This window comes from Rhinoraja longicauda, chromosome 4, assembly GCF_053455715.1.
Source record: "Rhinoraja longicauda isolate Sanriku21f chromosome 4, sRhiLon1.1, whole genome shotgun sequence".
NCBI lineage: Eukaryota > Metazoa > Chordata > Chondrichthyes > Rajiformes > Arhynchobatidae > Rhinoraja > Rhinoraja longicauda.
In genome coordinates this window covers 4,684,846-4,697,174 of record NC_135956.1, presented here as the reverse complement: position 1 = coordinate 4,697,174, position 12,329 = coordinate 4,684,846, and the positions used below count along the sequence as shown (strand labels likewise).

Sequence of the window (12,329 nt, the reverse complement as noted above, 5' to 3'; positions counted from 1 at the left end):
AAACACTGCTCATTCTGACAACATTGGAAAGTTGCCTTCAACTAATTGGGTCATAATACAGCTGCACTCCAATGATGCCTTTGACGAGTCAATCTTCCAGTTTCAATACAAGTTTACCCCTAAGCTTAGCAGACTTTACCTACACTGCATTGGACTTAGACTGAGTGCTTCACGATGAGACCATCGATGAAAACTGACTAAGATGTGGGAATTGTTCATCACCATCGATTGGCACAGAAAACAAAGAGAAAGCAAAAGGAAGTACAGGCCTCATTGTGCATCCACTGCTGGTGGTTCAGGCCACATTTAACCATGGACAGATTTTATTCCTACACACAATATTTGTCTTGAATTTCAAATGATATTACAAAATGCTTTATACTTCCGTGACGAGTAAAGTTGGCCACCCTCTTCTACGAAATAATTATAGTATTATGTAAGTATTTAATATAAATAATCTCAACTCCTTGTTCGACAGCCTCACCACATAACGGCATGGTGTCTGCCTAAATCAGGTGGGCAACTTTAGAACTACCTGGCTTACATAGCAGGTCACTCTGAGAAATTAAAGTTAAACTAATGATGAAGTAGAAGCACAACATAGAAACAATTTGGGGGAAATAAAATGTCAATACATTTTGCAATATTATTTTTAAAAGTCCATTTTCTAAATATTTCTTCTGGGGAGCACTGATTTTGAAATTACATTTACTGGGAAACTGATCGATTCAGGGATTCACTTACTTACAAGTAGTGGAATATTTTCTACTTGCTGAGCAGAAAGTGACGTTTAAAAGCTGGTGCACAAACTATTTACGAAATAGGTGCTCAATTCAAAGCCAGATAAAATGTAGTAACACGATAGCAAACAACAGATGTGTCCAAATCACCACGATGAGAAGCCAATTCTTCTCAAAGGGCAGCATCACTGAGAAATTTACAGCAGCCAAATACAGTATAAGTGAAACAGGAACAAACAGGTTCAGTTCAGTTTAGTTTATTGTCACATGTACCGAGGTACAGTGAAAAGCTGTTGTTGTGTGCTAACCAGTCAGAAGACAGACAATACATGATTACAATCGATCCATTTACAGAATAGAGATACAGGATAAGGGAATAACGTTTAGTGACAGGTAAAGCCAGCAAAGTCCGATCAGGAATAGTCCGAGGGTCACCAATGAGGTAGATAGTAGTTCAGCACTGCTCTCTCGTTGTGGCAGGATGATTCAAATGCCCAATAACAGCTGGGAAGAAACTGTCCCTGAATCTGTTGGCGTGCGTTTTCACACTTCTGTACCTTTTGCCAGATGGGAGAGGGGAGAAGAGGGAGTGGCCAGGGTGCGACTGGTCCTTGATTATGCTGCTGGCCTTGCCGAGGCAGCGTGAGGTATAGGTGGAGTCAATAGAAAGGAGGTTGGTTTGTGTGATGGTCTGGGCTGCATCTGGTAAGAGCATAGTGTGCAGAGGAAATCAAAGCTCTGTAGTCTCGGCCTGAGGGTGTAATTTACAAATCAACTCAAGCATCAATTGTTCACCGCACTCCACACCAAATTTATCAGCACTACAAGCCACATCTGTGAAATAGTTGCATTTGATATCACAGCAGATTCTACCACATGGAACATTTGACCCTTGCTACATCTGCTGCATTGAAATTACTGGCCTTGCCTGACCAGGTTTACACAGGATTTATTTATGTAATGCCTATGGGGGGGATTTATTTGCCATTTCTACTGGTGGAAGTCAGTGACCATGTTAGACAGAAGCTACATATAACTCTGGTTAGCTAAATGAACTCAAGATTCATGTCTGAAGAAGGGTCTCGACCCGAAACGTCACCCATTCCTTCTCCCCAGAGATGCTGCCTGTCCCGCTGAGTTACTCCAGCTTTTTGTGTCTTCCTTCAAGATTCATGTAACTATTCCAGGCTCGCACACTGTTATTTGATCACCATCATCATCACATCCTTTATGCACCACAGCTGGATGGAAAGATAAAATTATACAGGGGAATTCTTTCTTTGCAAATTTAAGTGTAATATTTTGTGCAACTCATTACCCTCGTGTCTATTTATGTCCATCAATTTGGACTCGTGCTTCGCTATTTTGGAAATTCAAGTCAAGATTCAAGATCAATTTATTGTCACATGCACCAATTAAGGTACATTGAAATTTGAGTTACCATACAGCCATACTAAGTGAAAAGCAACAAGACACACAGCCACATAAAATAAAATGTAACATGAACATCCACCACAGCGGATTCCACATTCCTCACTGTGATGGAAGGTAATAAAGTTCAATCGTCTTCCTCTTTGTTCACCCGCGGTCGGGGCTGTTGAACCGTCTGCAGTCGCCGCTGCCGACTGTCCGAGGCCCTCGCGTCGGGATGATCAAAACTTCCCGCGTCGGGACGGTTGAAACTCTCTCCACGGCATGGAGCTCCCGAGTCGGCCTCTTCTGACCAGAGACCACGGGCTTCACGGTGTTAAAGTCCACAGGCCCCGCGGTTGGAGCTCTCCACAGTCGATCCTCAGCAAAGGATCGCAGCTCCACGATGTTCAAGTCCGCGCCGCGCCCGCGGCATGAAGCACCGGGCCGGTCTCCAGGAAAGGCCGCGTACTCCTCGATGTTAGGCCACAGTGGGGACGGAGATACGATACAGAGAAAAATCATATCTCCGTCGAGGTAAGAGATTGAAAAAAAGTTTCCCCCAAATCCCCCCCCCCCCCCACCGTCCACATAAAACAAACCAAGGAACACCAAAACATACTTTAACACATACTTAAAATAACACAAACAGCAAATTGTGACTACTTTTTTAAAGAAAAAATCAGAAATCAATACAAGGACAAATATTATATTCCACTTGGGTCCGTGAAAAAATTGTTGCCTTGGGCAACACTGCCAGTTCTTGCCCAAACGACAATGGACAATTGCAAAGCTATGGTTCACAGACATTACATAACAAATACTATTTAATTCCCCTGTAATAGTATCAAAGGTTTCCCAATAATAGATTTTCAATAACATGGAGCTTGAATAATTGTCTATTCCCTCCCAACCAAAGAATATTTACTAACGGCATTGAATAATATTGAGAATGGAGTCATCCAGAGGCTTCAACAGATCGTTCGCACAGCCGAGAAGGTTGTTGGCTGCAACCTTCCCCCCATCGAGGAACTGTACACTGCAAGGGCCAGGAAGCGAGCGGGCAAGATCATCTCTGACCCCTCTCACCCTGGCCACAAACTCTTTGAAGCACTTCCCTTTGGAAGGCGACTCCAGACTGTCAAAGCAGCCACAGCCAGACATAAAAACAGCTTTTTTCCCCATGAGTAGTAGCTCTACTCAATAACCAAAAGCCTGTCGTCTCCTTTTGCTCTGGTATTTTATTTCATTCACATGTTTAAACTGTAATGTTTTATTCTTAATGTTTTAATGTTTAATGCTTTATTCTTAATTGTTTACTGTATACTGCATGTCGTGTTGTTACTTGCGAGCAAAGCACCAAGGCAAATTCATTGTATGTGTACCTACTTGGCTAATAAAATTTATTCAATTCAACTCAATTGTAGAAAATGCACAGTTTTCTATTTAATTGCACAGAGGAAGTGTTTGAATCACTTTGATCATTGTGTCCATTGCTTTCTGCAGCACAAACATTGAATTAGCCCCAAAATTATTTGTGCTAGACCCAAGACTAAATATGCCGCATATCTTCCTTGCCCAGAGATCCTTTGGGGAAACCCTTACAAAATTAACCAGCATCCCACAGTTATTATTGGGAGCAGCAAAATCATCTGGCCTTCTGCATCTCTTCATTTTAGCCAGTATAGTTGACGAATACAAGATATATCATCCATGCTCTGACCCTCAAAACCCCACGACCAGAATTTAGTGGATTGTCAGTGTTTGTTGGCCAATTGACCTGTTTATGGCTGGTGAGCCCAAGAGGAATTCAGCTGGTCAGAGCTAAACATACTCAGACTAAGCCAGACCCACTGTTGGTCAGGTGTGCCAGAATCCAGTAACCAAGGTCAGACATTTAGGGATTGCACATAATCATGCCAGAGAATCAAACAATATCTTGAATAAGTAGGGAATGTACTGAGTATGGTTTTGTCAATGTTTAGTTTTTTTATTTGTGCTCCTATTTATATCTGCCAATAGTCCTAGGATTTAAGGATTCCATAATCTGGAATCCTTAAATACCAGGACTATTGGCAGATATAAATAGGAGCACAAAAAAAAAAATCAACATTGACAAAACCATACTCAGTGCATTGAAATAACATCCTGTCATTGTATTCCCTACTGAATGCAATGAATGGCTTAACATTTCTGACCCTACATCATAAGAAAAGCTGCTTGAAACAGAAAATCAGGTCACGTTTAATCCAGTAACTGCATTCCTTTTTAGTGGTATATTAAACCTTAACTCGTGTCAAGTAATCTCCTTAACACTAAAAATGAATCAATACAATTGTGAAGACTCATAACTTTGGAATTGGCAAGCATAAATAGGAGCATATTGTTAAAGATGACTCTTAAAATACTGTATTTGGCTTACATTTACTCTTTCCCAAGTGCAACCTTTTTCACAAACAATTTTATTTTCTCCCTTGAGTCTAAATTACAATTAAAACACAATGTACTTGTGCTATGACTACAGGATAAGCACTCAACTAAGAAAACCAAGCCCAAAACCAAAGTATTATCTGACCATCTAACTAAATAAACCAACTTACAATAAATAACTCCATATGCAAAAAACAGCTACCTACATGTTAACCAGATCTGAAAAAAACTGGTCCTGGAGATGCAAGTAGATCATTGGAGTTGTCAAGTGGGCACCTCACTTCACAGGTGTTTCATTGTGTTTGGCCCATGACACCTCAGGCAGGCTCAACAGTTGGTTCAGGCCCTGGCCCCTCCCATGTCCCCGCCCCGCCCCTGGCCCCGCCCCCCCCTTACAGGGGGGAAACTGTAGCCAATTAGCTCACTCCAACATATGCCAAACACCTGCATCCTATCTTCCACTAATTCTAGCCCATCATTCAGCTTGCAACATCACAAATATCACCCTTGCAAAAGACCGGGATACACAAAAGGACCTGCCCCAGTTACGCAACTTTTAAGGCGACTGTCAAAGTCGTAGCAGATCGGCAAAATGTTCTTTTACCCTACGACAATGACCACGACAATGCCGAGCCAGTTCGATACAGGTTACTTTTTTTTGTGAAACTAGCTAAGAGATTACACCGTCTTCGGAAACATCGCAAAATTCCCACGCTTACCTGACCGTCAAACTGTCGCCTCCAATCAACCTGTCAAATGTCCTGACAGTAAATAAACTGGTTACACAAAACTATCTTCTGGTATCTTCAAATGCCTTTTCTTAATTTAATATTACGTGCTTCTAAATGCATCTGCGACAACCTAGCAAACCTGGGGACAGCATGTGACAGCGCCCGCAATAAGCAACGATACCTGGCGACAAGCCAGCTGTCGCCGAGAAATTTCTATCTGGAATTTTTTTCCGCAATGCGTCGAGATCCACTACGATTCATTGAAGACTCCTCACGATCATGCCCACGACACCCCGGCAAACATTCAGCGACAGCCCAGTCGCCTTAAAATCACCTACGTGCGACAGGCCCTTTACAGACCACAATTACAAAAAAATACACATACTACATGTCATACGTTTCCTTTCTGCCCACAACTGATACTATTTCTTCTACAACAAATCCACCTGTTGCCTTGCTCTGCTGTCTCTGACATCTGCTTTACGGCCTGACGCAAACTCTGTCCACAAATTCCTAGCTCTCCAAATAGTGACATGGTCGATCTCGCTATGAGACCTCGACAACCCACCTCTACCAGACGTACTCTTGCTCTCCATCCTCGCTGCTCAACATCTGCTGCCAACTCTACATATAGAGTTTCATAAGCCTCATCTACTAAATTGTCCCAAGGCACCGTCAGTTCTATAAAATACACAATCCGCGGACTAACTGACCCTAACACTATATCAGGCCTCAAACTAGTAGTCATTATTTCCTGCAGAACAACAAACTTTCCTCTTAAATCTACCTGCATCTCCCATTCATTGGCTCCCCATAACTGGCCTGACTCATGCCCGTCTGCAAACTTCTATCCTCTACCTTTCTCCCCCTCACGGACAAAATGGATCACTACACTCTCAGTCCTGATGCCTACTGAATTCACCTGTGCTCTCCTCCTCTCAATTGCTGCAGCTATGCACTTCTGTGAATCTGTGGAATTCTCTGCCTCAGAAGGCAGTGGAGGCCAATTCTCTGAATGCATTCAAGAGAGAGCTGGATAGAGCTATTAAGGATAGCGGAGTCAGGGGGTATGGGGTGAAGGCAGGAACGGGGTACTGATTGAGAATGATCAGCCATGATCACATTGAATGACGGTGCTGGCTCGAAGGGCTGAATGGCCTCTTCCTGCACCTATTGTCTGTTGTCAATACCTGGTTATGCCCCGAAGTATACCGACCCTGAGAAAGACTAGTCCTACATCCTGACAAAATATGCCCCAAAGTTGTCACCTCTGAACACAAGGGACACGCCGGTTCCCCACCTACCCATTGTGTGAGGTTCTACAATGATGGCAGCACATCATAAATAGCCTCTATAAGGAAACTTACATGACCCGCCTCCATACACCACAGGTCCCTCCAGTTACTTGCTCTTCAACCAATTTCCTCCTCTCAGTTGGACTTGCCTTATTCCACTGGTTTCCCTGTGCTGAGCCCCAAGCCTCCTTTCCCTTGCTGCACCCTACCAACAATGTCTGTCTGCCTTGTCCTTCCTGTACTGCCTGCTTTGAGTTCCACTTCCTCCCTCTAGTTACACTTGGCACCAGATTACTAACTAAGGTATCCTTGCGGCCTGATAATTGCAACTCTAACCTCAACCTTAGCACACTTAAACTCCTCTGTTAGGCCAGACAACAGTAAATGGAGAATACCTTTCACATATAAAGCCACATCACTAAGACACCATGGAACTCCTAACCATGATATTTGATATCGAATTCATCAATCTAACTTTCGTTTCATAAATGTAGTTCTCGCCACAATCTTACAATTTGACCAGGAAGAGTTACGTGCCTTATCACACAGCCGAGATGTCTTAGAACAGGTGAAAGTTTCCACCTCCAATTCCAGCAATTTTAATTGCAAAATTGTGTGGAAATTGAAGCAGATTGACTTAGCCAAAGAAATGGTGGGTGTGTTTTTATTTTCTGCTCCATGGTAATTTTTTTTTTTTTCCAGGATTCTTCTGCAGTTGAAAGAGTGTATCATCTTTATGAGGAAAATAGTATTAGAATCAGAATTACCTTTATTGTCATCTACAAAAACAAGTCTTTTGGATGAGATTTCGTCACCCACAGTCCAACAATAAGAGCAATAAAATAAGTAATAACACACACAACCACAAACCAACACAAAACAAAAAAAGAAACATCCATCACAGTGAGTCTCCTCCAGTCACCTCCTCACTGTGATGGAAGGCCAGAATGTCTTTTCTCTTCCCCTGCCATCTTCTCCCGCGGTCAGGCTGTTGAAGTTGCCACATTCCAGGCCGCGCCGGATGGTGAAAGGTCCGCAGCGGGCCGACCCAAGCCCCGCGATCCGGGGCGGGTGAAGACGCTGCCGCTGCACATCGGGGCGGTTGGGGTTCCCGACATTGAAGCCCCCGCCGGGCGGAGAAAATCCTGCGGCCTATTCCAGGCCGCGCCGGACGGTGAAAGGTCCCTCCCCCCCTTATCCTCCCTCCTCCTCCTCCCTCCCTCCACTCACATCCCTCCCTTACCCCTCCGTCCCTAGGAGATAGATTTGAACTTTAAAATGTGAATAACTTTAAAAATATAACACTGATTTCAATGAAACTTCTTCCATTAGCACCAAAGGGACGACGGCGAGTAAGGTGGGCCTAAAATTGTCATGCTATCGTGTACCGTTTTGGCTGTAGTTCAGCAACAAACAAACAAATGGGAGTGTTAGTATATAGATGTATCTTGGTACTTTTTTGTATGACTGTTGGCAAATCAAATTCCTTGTATGTTTACATACCTGGCTAATAAATAAATTACAATCTTGACTAGGATTAGTTTTGCATATTTCACAAAGGGACTGGTCACCCTGGCAGTGCCTGCAGGGAGAATGATCAAATTAGCTGCCACTTCATCAGTTTACAATCAAATGGTCCGTGTCATGAGTGAACACAAATCACACTCTCCCAAATAAAGAAGTCAATTTACAGCTTCTCCTACATTAAAACATATTTAAGCTGTGGCTGTAATCCAAAACAACAGTCGCTTCATAATGAGAGCAATTAGATTCACAATGGGTTGAGTGAGTTTCATGCACAATAAAGCAACTTGCATTTTTCCAAGGCGATTTAGAAAGTCCAAACCCCAAATTAACCAAATCTGCGAATGTTAAATATTCAATTATCCAAAATACTTTCAAATCACGCTTCACCTTTTAGTCCTCAACAAATATTGATTACAAGCATGCAACTTAGATGGATGAAGTTCAGATTCTGCTGATTTGGACCATCCAATTAGCCCTGTTGTGCAATTGTCCTTTCAACAGCGGGAAACTCATAGGAAAGATAACTTTCTGATTGTTAATCTGGTTCCTCTCACTCGAACATACAAGACAGGAGTGTCTTAGAGTCATATGTCCGGAAACGGAACAATGAAACTGTTACTTGCAGCAGCACAACAGACAAGTAAATATAGTACTCTGTACTACACCACCAGAATAAGCTGCAAAAACGCTCAGTATATATTAAGATTTTAGATTTTTTTATAAAGATTTTTTTAGATTTAGAGATACAGCGCGGAAACAGGCCCTTCGGCCCACCGAGTCCGTGCCTCCCAGCGATCCCGGCACATTAACACTATCCTACACACACTAGGGACAATTTTTACATTTTACCCAGCAAATTTACCTACATACCTGTACGTCTTTGGAGTGTGGGAGGAAACCGAAGATCTCGGAGAAAACCCACGCAAGTCACGGGGAGCACGTACAAACTCCGTACAGACAGCGCCCGTAGTCAGGATCGAACCTGAGTCTCCAGCGCTGCATTCGCTGTAAGGTCGTAACTCTGCCGCTCTACGTGCCTGCCTTCTCCCCATATCCCTTGATTCCACTAGCCCCTCGAGCTCTATCTAACTCTCTTTTGAATTCATCCAGTGAATCGGCCTCCACTGCCCTCTGTGGCAGAGAATTCCACAAATTCACAACTCTCTGGGTGAAAAAGTTTCTTCACACCTCAGTTTTAAATGACCTCCCCTTTATTCTTAGACTGTACGGCCCCTGGTTCTGGACTCCCCCAGCAGTCTTACAAACCAGCCAATTTTCAACATGATCTCACACAGTCTATTCCATGCTGTTGGCATTTCACGGATCAACAAAGACTACACAAAGGTGCCTTTTGTTCACAGTTTTATTTTTGTTGCGGCAAGCACTGCAAAGAGCATTCAAATCGGAACCCACACTGAGTGCAGATTTGCTATGTTCAGCAAGGACTTGTCTTTTCGGAAATCACCCTGTAGGCATTATGTTGGCCCTGTGAAGAAGAGATGATTCCCAGTAGAGGATGCAGAGCCCTTGGTCTTTGTACAGAGTAATAATCCTTGCGTCATTCTGAGTTATGGCAAAGTCCAAGGTTGTTGCTTGTAAGATTCTATCCTCCTTGCTTTTGGGACTTCAAGCTTATCTGATCATTCCCCAGAAATAATTTATTTGGAAGCATTGTTTGCAGCTTCAGGAGTTGGTATTTGGTCTGGTGCTTCCATTGTTGGAAACAATGCAACAGGAACTAAGATAATGGGATCCTTTGGGTGTTTCAACAATGCTCAGTCCACTAGATATGTTTTTTTCCCTCTAGGTCAGCATAATACATCACTAGCTTTAGGCATATGGTCTTTTTGTGTATTGGAAACATAGAAAACATAGAAATTATTTTACTGGAGTAACTCAGCAGGTTACTCTTCTTCAGACTGATGTCAGGGGTCTCGACCTGAAACGTCACCCATTCCTTCTCTCCTGAGTCGCTGCCTGACCTGCTGAGTTACTCCATCATTTTGTGAAATAAATACCTTCGATTTGTACCAGCATCTGCAGTGATTTTTTTTAAACATAGAAATTAGGTGCAGGAGGAGGCCTCTTGGCCCTTCGAGCCAGCACCGCCATTTCATTGTGATCATGGCTGATCATCCACAATCAGTAACCCGTGCCTGCCTTCTCCCCATACCCTTTGATTCCGCTAGCCCCCAGAGCTCTATCTAACTATCTAACTCTCTGCTGCAGAGCACAGCCAAAGTCTGTTCCAAAATTATTTGGCTCCCTGTCAGAGCCCTCTCTCTCCACCCTATGCGACCAGCAGATGCTAAGGTCAGCTGGCAGGATTTTGCAGGACCCCTCACACGCCCAGTTCTATGTGTTTGAGTGGCTCCCCTCAGGACGCCGGCTTCGCTGCCCAGGCTGTGGGACACAGAGGAGAAGGGCAATCTTTGTCCCCAAGGCTGTTCAGCTCCTCAACTCCCAACCACCCCTGTCCCACTGCTCACCCTAATCCTCCCCCCCCCAAAAAGTTTTTGTACTACTCTACGCCGTCTGTATGGAGTTTGTACGTTCTCCCCGTGACCTTCGTGGGTTTCCTCCCACACTCCAAAGACGTACAGGTATGTAGGTTAATTGGCTGGGCAAATGTAAAAATATATATTTTTTCCCTAGTGTGTGTGTGTAGGATAGTGTTAATGTGCGGGGATCGCTGGGCGGCGCGGACCCGGTGGGCCGAAGGACCTGTTTCCGTGCTGTATCTCTAAATCTAAAAAAAAAATCTAAAATCTCCGTGCCTTTATAAATTGCCCCACGGGGACAAATAAAGTGTTTTTGAACTTTTAACTTTTCAATTTATCCAGTGATTTGGCCTCCACTGCCTTCTGTGGCAGAGAATTCCACAACTCTGTGTGAAAAAGGTTTTTTTCACTTCATTTTTAAACGGCCTTCCCTTTATTCTTAGACTGTGGCCCCTGGTTCTGGACTCCCCCAACATTGGGACTGTTTTTCCTGCATCCAGTGTGTCCAGTCCTTTTATAATGTTATTTGTTTCTATAAGACCACATTCTTTGATTCCATGTGGGACCTCATCTCTTTGATTCCATGAGAGGTACCTCTGTCAAAGAAGATTTGGCCCCTTTGCAGAATATTGCAGATATATGCAGGCTCTTTGAACAAGACTTCTGAGTATAAGATGGCTTCTGTGCCAAGGGGATCCCTCATGAGGTCCCCTTTACCTGCCGGATCATTAGCTATCCATAGTCATTCTTTATTTATCTTTGTATAGGAAGGAACTGCAGATGCTGGTAAAGACCGAAGATACACACAAAATGCTGGAGTAACTCAGCAGGACAGGCTGCATCTTTGGAGAGAAGGAATGGGTGATGATTCAGGTGAAGACTGAAGAGGGGTCCTGACCCGAAACATTACCCATTCCTTCTGTCCAGAGATGCTGCCTGTCCCGCTGAGCTACTCCAGCATTTTGTGTGTATCTTCACTTCCCCTTCCCTGATATCCACTGCTGAAGATTCCCTAGTTTAGGCTAAAATGAGCTGATAAAGGAAGTGCAGATGCTGGCTTAAACCGAAGATAGACACAACTTTGGATTCCAATTTCCTGGATATCAAGACAATGGTAGAAGTAAAGAACTGCAGGAACTCCTCCACCCAGTCTGATGTCATTTCCTGCCGGCACTGAAATGTCCTGGTCTTTTCTTCCCTCCAGTTCCTCCCCCTCCACTACTTTCAGTCTGGAGAAGGGTCCCGACCCAAAATGTTCATGTATCATTTTCCTCTGGAGATACTGACTGAGACTCTAGGTTGCTCCAGCACTTTGTGTCTACAAGGACAATAATTTCTGTACTGGGCCATGGTAATCCTCAGTTACTAACTTGTTTGTCTATTCAGTGGTTGACCATTCACTTGTTCTTCAGAAGTGTATCTGTGACAAATGTTTAGGTTATTTTAGTGGCACCCCATTATCGGCTTAGTAAAAGTAATTCATCGTTGTCGTTTGAATGACATATTAAAGCATGGGAGGCACAAAAAGCTGGAGTAACTCAGCGGGACAGGCAGCATTCTGGAGAGAAGGAATGGGTGACGTTTCAGGTCGAGACTCTTCTTCAGACTGAAGAAGGGTCTTGACCCAAAATGTCACCCATTCCTTCACTCCAGAGATGCTGCCTGTCCCGCTGAGCTACTCCAGCTTTTTGTGTC

At 43.7% G+C, this 12,329-nt stretch overlaps 1 protein-coding gene across 2 annotated transcripts in view; it reads right to left on the bottom strand.

Moving 5' to 3' along the window:
- csmd3b (CUB and Sushi multiple domains 3b) overlaps positions 1-12,329 on the bottom strand; it is a 1,698,079-nt gene that overhangs the window by 747,131 nt on the left and 938,619 nt on the right. The window lies entirely within an intron of this gene.